Below are 14,089 nucleotides of genomic sequence, written 5' to 3'. Positions count from 1 at the left end.
TACATTTCCCATAGGCAGGGTGACACCAATGTACCTTGCATAGGCGACCTGTGCAAGGTAGCAGTGATCACCCACACCTTCCGCCTCCTGATGTGCCCAGACCCAACGGTGAGGAGCATCGCGGATGAAGCCATATGGGACGTGGTCAGGAAACACATTGCCAGGGCCCCCTCCAAGCAGGATGTCGCCATCTACCTCAGTGGCTGCCTGGAGGCTGAGTTCAGGAGAGAGCAGGGAGACTTGTCCTCTCTCTGGTCCCTCTCCCGCAACACCTCGGGATGCCTAGAAAAGAGGATCGGCTGCCGCTGGAAGTGGTGCAAGGAGCTCCAGGAGCTGGGAATACTGGTGCCGTGCATAAAGACTTCAGACCACACCATCATCATCCCGACCACCAGAACTATGCTGGAAAGTACCCCAAAAGGCGCCAACCGCTGCCACTACACTGAGAACCTCAAGCGGAAGCCAGACAGGGCAAGGTGTTCGAGGTGTCCAGCAAATGGGATGCCAGCAACCACTTCCTCCCCAGGGGCAGCTCCACCAGGTTCACCGACTGGCTGTTTGTCCACCGGGCCCGACTCAACTGTGTTCCCCTCAACGGAGCCATCCGCCATGGCAACCAGGACAAGTACTGCAGGAAGTGTGGCTACTCCAATGAGACCCTGCCTCACCTCCTGTGTGGATGCCGGCTCCACTCTGGAGCCTGGAGGCACTGCCACAACGCCATCCAGAACTGGCTGGTGAAAGCCATCCTGCCATCCCTGAGGAAGGTCACAGTCAAATCTACCATCCACAGAATGGACAACCAACTGCAACCCGACATCGTTGTGACAGACACAGAAAAGAAGGTCCTCATGATGGATGTCATGGTGCCATTTGAAAACAGGTCACTGTTTCGGGTACGCCACCCACAGAATGTATTTAGAGTCCACTTATGCACTGACGTTTTAAAAACTCCCACACCCCAGTCTGGGTCTATGCTGGTTATGTACTATGTATGTATCCTGTCAACTTTGTAACCAATACTTGTAATCCCTCATAACTCAAGCCTGACCCCAGATGTACAGTACTTTCCTTCTTAACTTGTGTAAATTTGTTTTTAAACATTTAATAAATTTTTAAATAAAATTTAAAGTTATAAAACAGTGTATTTTGCTTGAAGTGCTTGGGAAATCCCAGCTCTGGTTACAAAAGCTAGTATGTCCTCTCCACATTGATGGAGGGGCAGATAGGTAATAAGCAGACACCTGTCAGGCTTCTGACCATGGCAAGAAGGTATAAGGCTAGGGAGATGGGGGAAACTGGCTCATGCCTTTCTCTGTGTGAATCAGGAGTGGCTCTAGGAGCGTTCATACAATCTAGCTGGTTGTGGGGCTCCACATGCTGTTGTGCTGAGTGATGACAGCATCTGGAGGGGTTTGCTGCTTGTCACTAGCAAAGCACTGTGAGAGATAAGGGGGCACAGCGGTACCAAGTTCGACCTCACACTCTACACTTAAAATGCTACAGCAGCACAGAGTTCCCCATTGCTGTAGTTAATCCACCTGCCCAAAAGGCAGTAGCTAGGTCTATCAGGGGCTGGATTTGTCAACTCCTGAGAGACACAGCTATGCTGATTTACTGTTCTCTCATTGAAGAGCTCAGAGAAGAAATAACTTTTTAATATATAATCCACCAACACCTTGGCTCAGTTTTGGGGGGAAAAAGTGTAGTTTCATTAACTTCCATGATTCACATGCCAAGGTTTGTGTCATTTCCCATTCTTTTTTTTTTTTCGAGTGTCACTGTGAGCCCTGTGCAGTGAAAAGATGTATTTTGTAAACAACACGAATCAGCGTTGAGGCGGTTATCATTTCACACAAGACTCCCCTCTTGGAGGAAGAGCTGTGGAGAATATTGGACTATTTTTAAAGCACCTTTGACAGTCTGCAGTACTGAGTTAAAAGATGTCAAGGTACATTAACTTTAACAAAAGTATCCATGCCATAAGCCTCCACTTGGTATAAAAAATACCATAGCAGGATTTTTTTCAATATAACTTAACCCAAATCCTTTATTATTATTTATTTAGAAGGTATCAAGCAAATCCGGATAGATGCTGATAGGATGGGATTTGTAGGTACAGAGTTTCAATTTTGCTTTGAATTAAGCATAATTGAGACTCTGGCATTTGAAAATGTGCTGTCTGCAGATTAGATCATGTAGTTTCCCACCCATTACTGACTCTCCTCCTCACTGTGCAAGCTGTGCTCTCTCGCACACATTTCATTTCATTCCACAGATAATCAAGGGCAAAATTTAGAATCTTAGGAAAAGGCTTTTTCACAGCACATGAATTTCATCTTCAGTCTTTGCACGCCACAAAGATTCTTCAATTTGCTTCTGTTTTCTATGTTTTGGCATTCTTCTTAGTATGTTTTCTTCTTGTGAAGAGGCCATTTCTATTACACTGCTCTCAATCCATTACTCCGTTAACTCTGCAATGTGGTTGGAAATTTCAGTGGATACTAAAAAAAAGCAACTGAATTTATTTTTGTTTTTTTCTCTAAAGTAATCATTGGTAATTCATCAGTTTTAATAGCCTCCCATCACTGTAAATGTAACCCACTGGTGTGTGTATGTTATAGGCATCTAGTCACAGAGAATACAAATTATTACAGTTCCCAGCTACAGAATATTGATCCCAAATCCCAATTTTCCATAGTTGTCAGGCTGTTCAGAACCTTTACTTGGAACTGGATTTTGCAGGTCTACTTTCTCTATGGCCTGGTGCAAACAACACTGACTTTTGGGATGTTCAAAGTCTAGATCCAGATTTGAAATCCTGTGGTTCAGACCCATCACTAATTAGGAAGCACCCTGAAGTGAACAAAGAGCCGCACAGTGGGAAATGTATGCTCACAGAGCTCAATTCACACCTGTTAATGATTAGTTTGCAGACCTTGCCAGATATGCTATTTATCTGTTGATCACAGTAATTGGAATGAATTGCTCTGAACCAGTTGTGTGAAATTGTCCCAGTTAAGCCCTATACCGGAAACCTACTGACCGCTATGCCTACCTACATGCCTTCAGCTTTCATCCACACCACATCACACGATCCATTGTCTACAGCCAAGCTCTACGATACAACCGCATTTGCTTCAACCCCTCAGACAGAGACAAACACCTACAAGATCTCTATCAAGCATTCTTACAACTACAATACCAACCTGCTGAAGTGAAGAAACTGATTGACAGAGCCAGAAAAGTACTCAGAAGTTACCTACTATGGGACAGGCTCAACAAGGAAAATAACAGAAAGCCACTAGCCATCACCTTCAGCCCACAACTAAAACCTTTCCAACACATCATCAAGGATCTATAACCTATCCTGAAGGACGACCCATCACTCTCACAGATCTTGGGAGACAGGCCAGTCCTTGCCTACAGACAGCCCACCAACCTGAAGCAAATACTCACCAGCAAGCACACAACAGAACCACTAACCTAGGAACCTATCCTTGCAACAAAGCCCGTTGCCAACTGTGTCCACATATCTATTCAGGGGACACCATCATAGGACCTAATCACATCAGCCACAATATCAGAGGCTCGTTCACCTGCACATCTACCAATGTGATATATGCCATCATGTGCCAGCAATGCCCTTCTGCCATGTATATTGGCCAAACTGGACAGTCTCTACGTAAAAGAATAAATGGACACAAATCAGACATCAAGAATTATAACATTCAAAAACCAGTCAGAGAAGACTTCAATCTCTTTGGTCACTCGATTACAGACCTAAAGGTCGCAATATTACAACAAAAAGACTTCAAAAACAGACTCCAATGAGAGACTGCTGAATTGGAATTAATTTGCAAACTGGACACAATTAACTTAGGCTTGAATAAAGACTGGGAGTGGATGGGTCATCACACAAAGTAAAACTATTTCCCCAAGTTTATTTCTTCTCTCCCCCCACCCCACACTGTTCCTCACATTCTTGTGAACTGCTGGAAATGGCCCACCTTGATTATCTCTACAAAAGGTTTTCTCTCCTCCCTCCCCCCGCTCTCCTGCTGGTATTAGCTCATCTTAAGTGATCACTCTCCTTACAATGTGTTTGATAACACCCATTTTTTCATGTTCTGTGTGTATATAAAATCTCCCCACTGTATTTTCTACTGCATGCATCCAATGAAGTGATCTGTGGCTCACAAAAGCTTATGCTCAAATTTTTAGTCTCTAAAGTGCCACAAGTACTCCTTTTCTTTTTTTTTAGGGGACATAGTTACTACGCTTATGTTTGGAAGGGCTTGGTTGGTTGATCTTTTAAAACAGTACCTTTCTCTAATGAGTTTTTTACACTATTCCCAACCCTAAATGTTTAAAAATCATGAGTCAGGCTCACCAAAAATCATAATATTCGCTTTAAAATAATAAGATTATATACAAATAATAGATTTGGTGTTCTTTTTATTTGCCTTCTTCTTTCTGAGCTTATAGGCTGTATTGGGGTCACATTTTGAAGCTCTCACACAGCCACAAGGGCTAGAAACGTACTTGAGAATGAAGGCTGAAATCATCACATATCCACTTGACTCCAGGAGCTGAGGCTTTAAGGAAAACAAAATTATCTTGAGATTCATGATAAAATTATGAGAGTTGGCAACGGTGCTCTTTGTTCCCAGCTTTGACCCTGACTGGCTGTGTAAGTGCTTAAACGTGTCACTAGAGCCTCAGTTTCTTCAGTTGTAAAATGGAGATCATCCAGTGGCCAGTGTAGTGGGTGTGGCCAGTAAGTAATTGGCCTAAAGCATAGTGATGCCTTGCTCAAAGGTTTAAAGTCACCTTGGCAGTTGATGTGAGGTCAAGACTTCATTTCTAAGAAATAAGCCACACCGAAGTGTCCCTTGATTGTTATGTCTGGCTATACAAAAGCCAACACCTTAATCCATCTGGCCATTCTTTCCCACAGATAGAAAACTGAATGTTGGGACAGGCACAGAAAAAAGTCTAAAAGAAGCTTCTCTTCTTCCTCTTGTCTCATTTCCCTCCATCTTCCTCATACAAATGGTGTCCCAGCATTCACCTAGGCTTTGATATCTGTACCTAGTTGCAAGCAGACATTAGAGTCTGACAAGCAGAACACAAACACTAACTCTGCTCCTGGAAGCCAAATACAGCCTTTTATTTTTATTGTTTAATATTTATATTTCAGTAGCACTCAGAAGCCCCACTGAGATAGTGGTGCCATTGTGGGAAGTGGTGTAGAAACACATATGAAGACACGGTCCCTGCCATAAAGAGTTGAGTCTAACACAGAAGGTCCAGCTCCATTTCCAACACTTGCTTATGTCACAGCTGAATTTACCTCCTGGTTCCTTCTTGTGAGTATAGACAATTTTTGGTGCCATATTGCTGGTACATAACTCACAGCATAGCATTCTGTCACTAGAGAACTGTGCTAGCTTTCTATCCTAGCTATCACTGTGAAGCAATTTCATTTTCAACTTAATACCACTGTTCCAAGCATTAGTAAAGTTATATACTATAATCTACAACCAAGTGGCTAGAACACCAGACTGAGATCTGGGTTCTATTCCAAACACCGTCACTGGCCTGCTTGGTGACATTGAGCAAATCACTTTCCCACTCTGTGTGCACCCAGTTCCCCCTCTGTAAAATTAATGATACTGACCTCTTTCATAAAGCACGTTGAGAATGACTAGTGAAAAGCACTATGTAAGAATCAGGCATTATTGTTACTATTGTTAATAAAAATATTAAAATTCTTAGGAATACATGATGGCTCTCCTTTCATGATACTTACAAAATCTTTCACTTGCACATGATCTCCCTAAACTACAGTTTTGTTTGTTGTTTTGTAAGGATTCCATTGTTTCTTCTGTTGGGCAAAATATGCAGACATTGCCCAAGAAAGTAACCATTCCATCCTGATGCCCATTAGACTCTTTAAGAAAGGACAGATATGGAACATCTCCTGACTCCAAAGGCACAGCCTTGTCTATTGGACCGTAAGCAGCGGTTGGTAGATAAAACTTTGGTGCTTGGGGGTTTTTTGGGTGAGGACTTATTAAAAATTCTAGTGCTTTGTTTACTTCTCAGGTTATTTATCTTCTCTTTCTCTGAATGTTATAAAGAGGTAGTCAGCATCATTACACCCCAGACAATAGACTTGATTGCTTTTTTTCATAATAACGTTTGAGAACAGAGTTGTGCAATTTTCAGAAAGTGACAGAGTAGACAGAAGAAAAAGTGAATGCTTTAAATAGAATAACTACAATGCTGGCTGCAAAATGTTCTTCTTTAACCCTTAATATATGCCCTTGCTATGGTATCAACATAACTGTCTTCATTCAAGCTAACAGGATTCCATCCTTCTCTTTTATTACACTGTCTTCCTCTTACTCCCTCTGTTCCACATTTTCATTTTCTTTCCTACAATAGATTATGGCAAACTGTTTAAGTTTGTCTGTTTCCTCTTCTCTTTTCCTTATGCTGTCTGCCTATATATTTTCCTTCTTCCCGAATCTTCTTTTTGTATCATACTTCACTTATCTAATTTATCACTGTGCCTATTCTGTTATGCAAGAGATTAGACTACATTATCGGAATGGTCCCTTCTGGCCTTGGAATCTATGATTCAATCTCTCCCTCCTTTTGCCCCCATTAATACATTCACATCGAGCTTGGGAAGTTTTACCAGACTCCCAAATAGCCTAATTACTAAATCTAATAGCAATGATGAGGTATGAAAGATGGGAAGTCCCACAGTTCAGAGGCAACACCCAGGAAAGGAATCAACTCCTACCTGCCTCCAGCCACTAGGGAAAGGAGAAGTGTCAAGATTCCCATCAGGGAGCTGTACCCCAATCTTGCTCAGAGAACCCATCTTTATAGATTCATAGATAGGGACCATTGAGATCAACTAGTCTGACTTCCAGTATAACACAGGACCATAGAACTTCTTCAAAATAATTCCTTGAGCATATTTTTTGGATATTGCCCGTGATGGAGAATCCACCATGACTTTTGATACATTGTTCCAATGGTTAATTACTTTCACTGTTAAAAAGTTATGCCTTATTTCCAATCTGAATTTGTCTGGCTTCCAGCCACTGGATCATGTTATACTGTTCTCTGCTAGATTGAAGATCCCACTATGAATTTTTTGTTATCCATTAGGTACTTATAGTTGTAATCAACTCATCCATTAACCTTCTTTTTGTGTAGCTAAACAGATTGAGCTTTTCAGTCTATCACCATAAGGCATGTTTTCTAATCCTTTAATCATTCTATGAACCCTGTCAAATGTATCAGCATCCTCTTTGAATTGTCTTTTATATCCTCCATTTAGTTGGTGGCCTGCTAAATTTGAGTCCTCTCCAACCCAACCCACTCTGGCTGCTGGAAGGAAGAAGGTATATTCTCTAGACCAGATTCTTTAATCAAATCCATTCTCTTTGGGCCATGCAGGAGGTGCAAACGGGCTTGAAATTGTCTGCAACTGGCCAGCAGAGCATTCCCCTGTAGTAACAGAGCACCCTGCTGGCACAGATGTCCTGAGTCAGGTCCATATGCCTCCTGCCTTCCAACCCTCTGTGTATGGTATGTGTAGGGAGCAAGATGGCAGGGGTGGGTATAGTGATAGTTCACTGTGCTACACTGGTGCTCCACTAACATAAGGTCCATTAAGGACTCTGTATCAACAGCATAAGTTAGAGCTGCTAAGAATCAGCCCTGAGCTGGGCCTGGAATTGGATTGGGAACCCCCACAAAGTTCAAGGTGTGGAGAGAAGTTGGAGCTGAAGTATTGGCTACAGCCCATTCCTATACTAAACTCTACATTTTCTTTCAGTGAAAGTGTCAAACTATCCAAACGGAGGGTCCACAGACTCATGCTGTTAAGAGGATCTTCTGACTCAGACCTCATAGGAAGAACAAGTATCTTCCTGCTCAACATTATATACAGCAAACAGGGGCTAAGGACGACTATCAGGCTGTAAATAGGGAGGCTTTTCTTCAGTGTTCTGGGAGCACCCACCCCAAACAATATTAGTATTGACTTACACAAAAACTCATAAACTAAACACATTGAGCCTCATTCTTTTCTCACTTGCACTCGTGTACATCAAGAATAACTTTCTGAAAGTCAGTCGAGTTACACTCATATAAAACCACTGTAAATGAAAAGGAGAAACGGGCCTTTAATGCACCAACTGTTTTTAATTACACAAGATATTTTTGTATCTCCCAATGTGAAGGTTTTTAAGGTTTAAAATCACCATGAACACTACCTTTGCAGTCCTACTCCTTTTGTCATTAGTTTAAACAGAAATCAAATTTTAAGACAACATTCATAACCTCGACCCCATTCAGAAATTGGAATCCAGTTGCAAATTGGTCTTCCTTCTTATCAACAATAAAACACATGGCAGAATCTGAGACTTCCTTTTCTCCCCACACTGTGGCCTATTCATATTAAATTTGATTGCCCAGAGTTTTAGTTACTCCTCTTTTGTTCAATCAGTGATTCATAGCCCAGTAACTTTGAATCCTGTTTTCTGTTCATCTTAAATCCTATAGAGTTTGTTTCATATACCACGACGTATCCATTCTTGCTCTCAAACATACATTTTCTGAACACTGCTGTTTGAGTCTTCAGTCTAGGTTTTGCCTATGTGTGCTCATGACCTCAAAAGAGTTGCTCAAGGAATATATACATAATAATCCTCCATTCCTACTGTCAATCAGTTTATTACATTTCAGTTTTTCCTCTGGGCAACATAGATAAACTGAATACTTAAAGAATAAATACACATGTAGGATATTAAAATTCATGCAAAAAATCAGTCACTAATACTTAAAGACAAATGGACAGTGTAAATACATTGTCCAACATAATTTTTCAGAGTCCTTACAATTTACAGGTTTTCCTTTTGCTCAACTTGCCAAATCTGCAAAACTTGTCAATTATTTTTTAAGTCCCAGTTCTCAGAGCACCTCGGAGCTATAAACAATGAAGAGATTGGAGCAGCTTCCATGGGCCCTGTTTCTGTCAACGTTAGCACATAAGCTTAGCCTTTAGCCCATGTGTACGCTCATTTATGTCATAGGCTTTAAATTAAGCATGTGCATAAGCCTTTGCAAGATCAGGGCCATTGTGAGATGGGTGTCTTCCTTCTCAGCACATCTGGGATACCAAAAGGACATTTTAAAGAATTCCAAAATTTTTCATCCATCGTCCTAGATTCCAAAAGAATTTTCTGGGGTACCCATTCTCCGTACTTCATACTGGCCATCAGCTCAAAGCCAGGGCAGCTCAATCCGGAGTTTTGTTTTTATTAAGGTTTCAGAGTAGCAGCCGTGTTAGTCTGTATTCATGAAAAGAAAAGTACTTGTGGCACCTTAGAGACTAATCAATATATTTGAGCATAAGCTTTCATGAGCTACAGCTCATTTCATCGGATGCATTCAGTGGAAAATACAGTGAGGAGATTTATATACACACAGAACATGAAAAAATGGGTGTTATCATACACATTGTAAGGAGAGTGATCACTTAAGATGAGCTAATACCAGCAGGAGAGTGGGGGGAGGGAGGAGAGAAAACATTTTGTAGTGATAATCAAGGTGGGCCATTGCCAGTAGTTAACAGGAACATCTGAGGAGCAGTGGGGGGAAATAAACATGGGGAAAATAGTTTTACTTTGTGTAATGACCCATCCACTCCCAGTCTCTATTCAAGCCTAAGTTAATTGTATCCAGTTTGCAAATTAATTCCAATTCAGCAGTCTCTCGTTGGAGTCTGTTTTTGAAGTCTTTTTGTTGTAATATTGCGACCTTTAGGTCTGTAATCGAGTGACCAGAGAGACTGAAGTGTTCTCCGACTGGTTTATGAATGTTATAATTCTTGACGTCTGATTTGTGTCCATTTATTCTTTTATGTAGAGACTGTCCAGTTTGCCCAATGTACATGGCAGAGAGGCATTGCTGGCACATTATGGCATATATCACATTGGTAGATGTGCAGGTGAACGAGCCTCTGATAGTGTGGCTGATGTGATTAGGCCCTATGATGGTGTCCCCTGAATAGATATGTGGACGCAGTTGGCAACGGGATTTTGTTGCAAGGATAGGTTCCTGGGTTAGTGGTTCTGTTGTGTGGTGTCTGGTTGCTGATAAGTATTTGCTTCAGGTTGGGGGGCTGTCTGTAGGCAAGGACTGGCCTGTCTCCCAAGATTTGTGAGAGTGATGGGTCATCCTTCAGGATAGGTTGTAGATCCTTGATGATGCATTGGAGAGGTTTTAGTTGGGGGCTGAAGGTGATGGCTAGTGGCGTTCTGTTAATATCTTTGTTGGGCCTGTCCTGTAGTAGGTGACTTCTGGGTACTTTTCTGGCTCTGTCAATTTGTTTCTTCACTTCAGCAGGTGGGTATTGTAGTTGTAAGAATGCTTGATAGAGATCTTGTAGGTGTTTGTCTCTGTCTGAGGGGTTGGAACAAGTGCGGTTGTATCATAGAGCTTGGCTGTAGACGACGGATCGCGTGGTGTGGTCTGGATGAAAGCTGGAGGCATTTAGGTAGGAATAGTGGTCAGTAGGTTTCCGGTATAGGGTAGTGTCCAGGAAGTGGATCTCTTGTGTGGACTGGTCCAGGCTGAGGTTGATGGTGGGATGGAGATTGTTGAAATCATGGTGGAATTCCTCAAGGGCTTCTTTTCCGTGGGTCCAGATGATGAAGATGTCATCAATATAGCGCAAGTAGAGTGGGGCATTAGGGGATGACTGAGGAAGCGTTGTTCTATGTCAGCCATAAAAATGTTGGCATACTGTGTGTCCATGCAGGTACCCATAGCAGTGCCACTGATTTGAAAGTATACATTGTCCCCAAATGTGAAATAGTTGTGGGTGAGGACAAAGTCACAAAGTTCAGCCATCAGGTTTGCCGTGACATTATCGGGGATAGTGTTCCTGATGGCTTGTAGTCCATCTTTGTGTGGAATGTTGGTGTAGAGGGCTTCTACATCCATAGTGGCCAGGATGGTGTTTTCAGGAAGATCTCCGATGGATTGTAGTTTCCTCAGGAAGTCAGTGGTGTCTCGAAGATAGCTGGGAGTGCTGGTAGCGTAGGGCCTGAGGAGGGAGTCTACATAGCCAGACAATTCTACTGTCAGGGTGCCAATGCCTCAGAAGATGATTGTTCATAGAATCATAGAATCATAGAATATCAGGGTTGGAAGGGACCCCAGAAGGTCATCTAGTCCAACCCCCTGCTCAAAGCAGGACAAATTCCCAGTTAAATCATCCCAGCCAGGGCTTTGTCAAGCCTGACCTTAAAAACCTCTAAGGAAGGAGATTCTACCACCTCCCTAGGTAACGCATTCCAGTGTTTCACCACCCTCTTAGTGAAAAAGTTTTTCCTAATATCCAATCTAAACCTCCCCCACTGCAACTTGAGACCATTACTCCTCGTTCTGTCATCTGCTACCATTGAGAACAGTCTAGAGCCATCCTCTTTGGAACCCCCTTTCAGGTAGTTGAAAGCAGCTATCAAATCCCCCCTCATTCTTCTCTTCTGCAGGCTAAACAATCCCAGCTCCCTCAGCCTCTCCTCATAACTCATGTGTTCCAGTCCCCTAATCATTTTTGTTGCCCTTCGCTGGACTCTCTCCAATTTATCCACATCCTTCTTGAAGTGTGGGGCCCAAAACTGGACACAGTACTCCAGATGAGGCCTCACCAATGTCGAATAGAGGGGAACGATCACGTCCCTCGATCTGCTCGCTATGCCCCTACTTATACATCCCAAAATGCCATTGGCCTTCTTGGCAACAAGGGCACACTGCTGACTCATATCCAGCTTCTCGTCCACTGTCACCCCTAGGTCCTTTTCCGCAGAACTGCTGCCTAGCCATTCGGTCCCTAGTCTGTAGCTGTGCATTGGGTTCTTCCGTCCTAAGTGCAGGACCCTGCACTTATCCTTATTGAACCTCATCAGATTTCTTTTGGCCCAATCCTCCAATTTGTCTAGGTCTTTCTGTATCCTATCCCTCCCCTCCAGCGTATCTACCACTCCTCCCAGTTTAGTATCATCCGCAAATTTGCTGAGAGTGCAATCCACACCATCCTCCAGATCATTTATGAAGATATTGAACAAAACTGGCCCCAGGACCGACCCTTGGGGTACTCCACTTGATACCGGCTGCCAACTAGATATGGAGCCATTGATCACTACCCGTTGAGCCCGACAATCTAGCCAGCTTTCTACCTACCTTGTAGTGCATTCATCCAGCCCATACTTCCTTAACTTGCTGACAAGAATACTGTGGGAGACCGTGTCAAAAGCTTTGCTAAAGTCAAGAAACAATACATCCACTGCTTTCCCTTCATCCACAGAAACAGTAATCTCATCATAAAAGGCGATTAGATTAGTCAGGCATGACCTTCCCTTGGTGAATCCATGCTGGCTGTTCCTGATCACTTTCCTCTCATGAAAGTGCTTCAGGATTGATTCTTTGAGGACCTGCTCCATGATTTTTCCAGGGACTGAAGTGAGGCTGACTGGCCTGTAGTTCCCAGGATCCTCCTTCTTCCCTTTTTTAAAGATTGGCACTACATTAGCCTTTTTCCAGTCATCTGGGACTTCCCCGGTTCGCCACGAGTTTTCAAAGATAATGGCCAATGGCTCTGCAATCACAGCCGCCAATTCCTTCAGCACTCTCGGATGCAACTCGTCTGGCCCCATGGACTTGTGCACGTCCAGCTTTTCTAAATAGTCCCTAACCACCTCTATCTCCACAGAGGGCTGGCCATCTCTTCCCCATTTTGTGATGCCCAGCGCAGCAGTCTGGGAGCTGACCTTGTTAGTGAAAACAGAGGCAAAAAAAGCATTGAGTACATTAGCTTTTTCCACATCCTCTGTCACTAGGTTGCCTCCCTCATTCAGTAAGGGGCCCACACATTCCTTGGCTTTCTTCTTGTTGCCAACATACCTGAAGAAACCCTTCTTGTTACTCTTGACATCTCTGGCTAGCTGCAGCTCCAGATGCGATTTGGCCCTTCTGATAACATTTCTACATGCCCGAGCAATATTTTTATACTCTTCCCTGGTCATATGTCTAACCTTCCACTTCTTGTAAGCTTCTTTTTTTTTTATGTTTAAGATCCGCTAGGATTTCACCATTAAGCCAAGCTGGTCGCCTGCCATATTTACTATTCTTTCGACTCATTGGGATGGTTTGTCCCTGTAACCTCAACAGGGATTCCTTGAAATACAGCCAGCTCTCCTGGACTCCTTTCCCCTTCAAGTTAGTCCCCCAGGGGATCCTGGCCATCCATTCCCTGAGGGAGTCGAAGTCTGCTTTCCTGAAGTCCAGGGTCCGTATCCTGCTGCTTACCTTTCTTCCCTGCGTCAGGATCCTGAACTCAACCAACTCATGGTCACTGCCTCCCAGATTCCCATCCACTTTTGCTTCCCCCACTAATTCTACCCGGTTTGTGAGCAGCAGGTCAAGAAAAGCACCCCCCCTAGTTGGCTCCTCTAGCACTTGCGCCAGGAAATTGTCCCCTACGCTTTCCAAAAACTTCCTGGATTGTCTATGCACCGCTGTATTGCTCTCCCAGCAGATATCAGGAAAATTAAAGTCACGCATGAGAATCAGGGCATGCGATCTAGTAGCTTCCGTGAGCTGCCGGAAGAAAGCCTCATCTACCTCATCCCCCTGGTCTGGTGGTCTATAGCAGACTCCCACCACTACATCACTCTTGTTGCACACACTTCTAAACTTAATCCAGAGACACTCAGGTTTTTCTGCAGTTTCGTACCGGAGCTCTGAGCAGTCATACTGCTCCCTTACATACAGTGCTACTCCCCCACCTTTTCTGCCCTGCCTGTCCTTCCTGAACAGTTTATAACCATCCATGACAGTACTCCAGTCATTGAAGAAACTTTGCTATGCTAAATTTCTTCAAATTTAGAACACAATATAGGCATAAAATGTGATCCAGCACCATCTATACCTGGCTGTTTTAAAACATCTAAACACTATTTGCTCAATCTCCAATTTACATTTATCTATTCAA

Source organism: Lepidochelys olivacea (assembly GCF_965140295.1).
Source record: "Lepidochelys olivacea isolate rLepOli2 genome assembly, chromosome: 3".
Classification (NCBI taxonomy): domain Eukaryota; kingdom Metazoa; phylum Chordata; order Testudines; family Cheloniidae; genus Lepidochelys; species Lepidochelys olivacea.
This window is presented reverse-complemented; position numbering follows the sequence as displayed.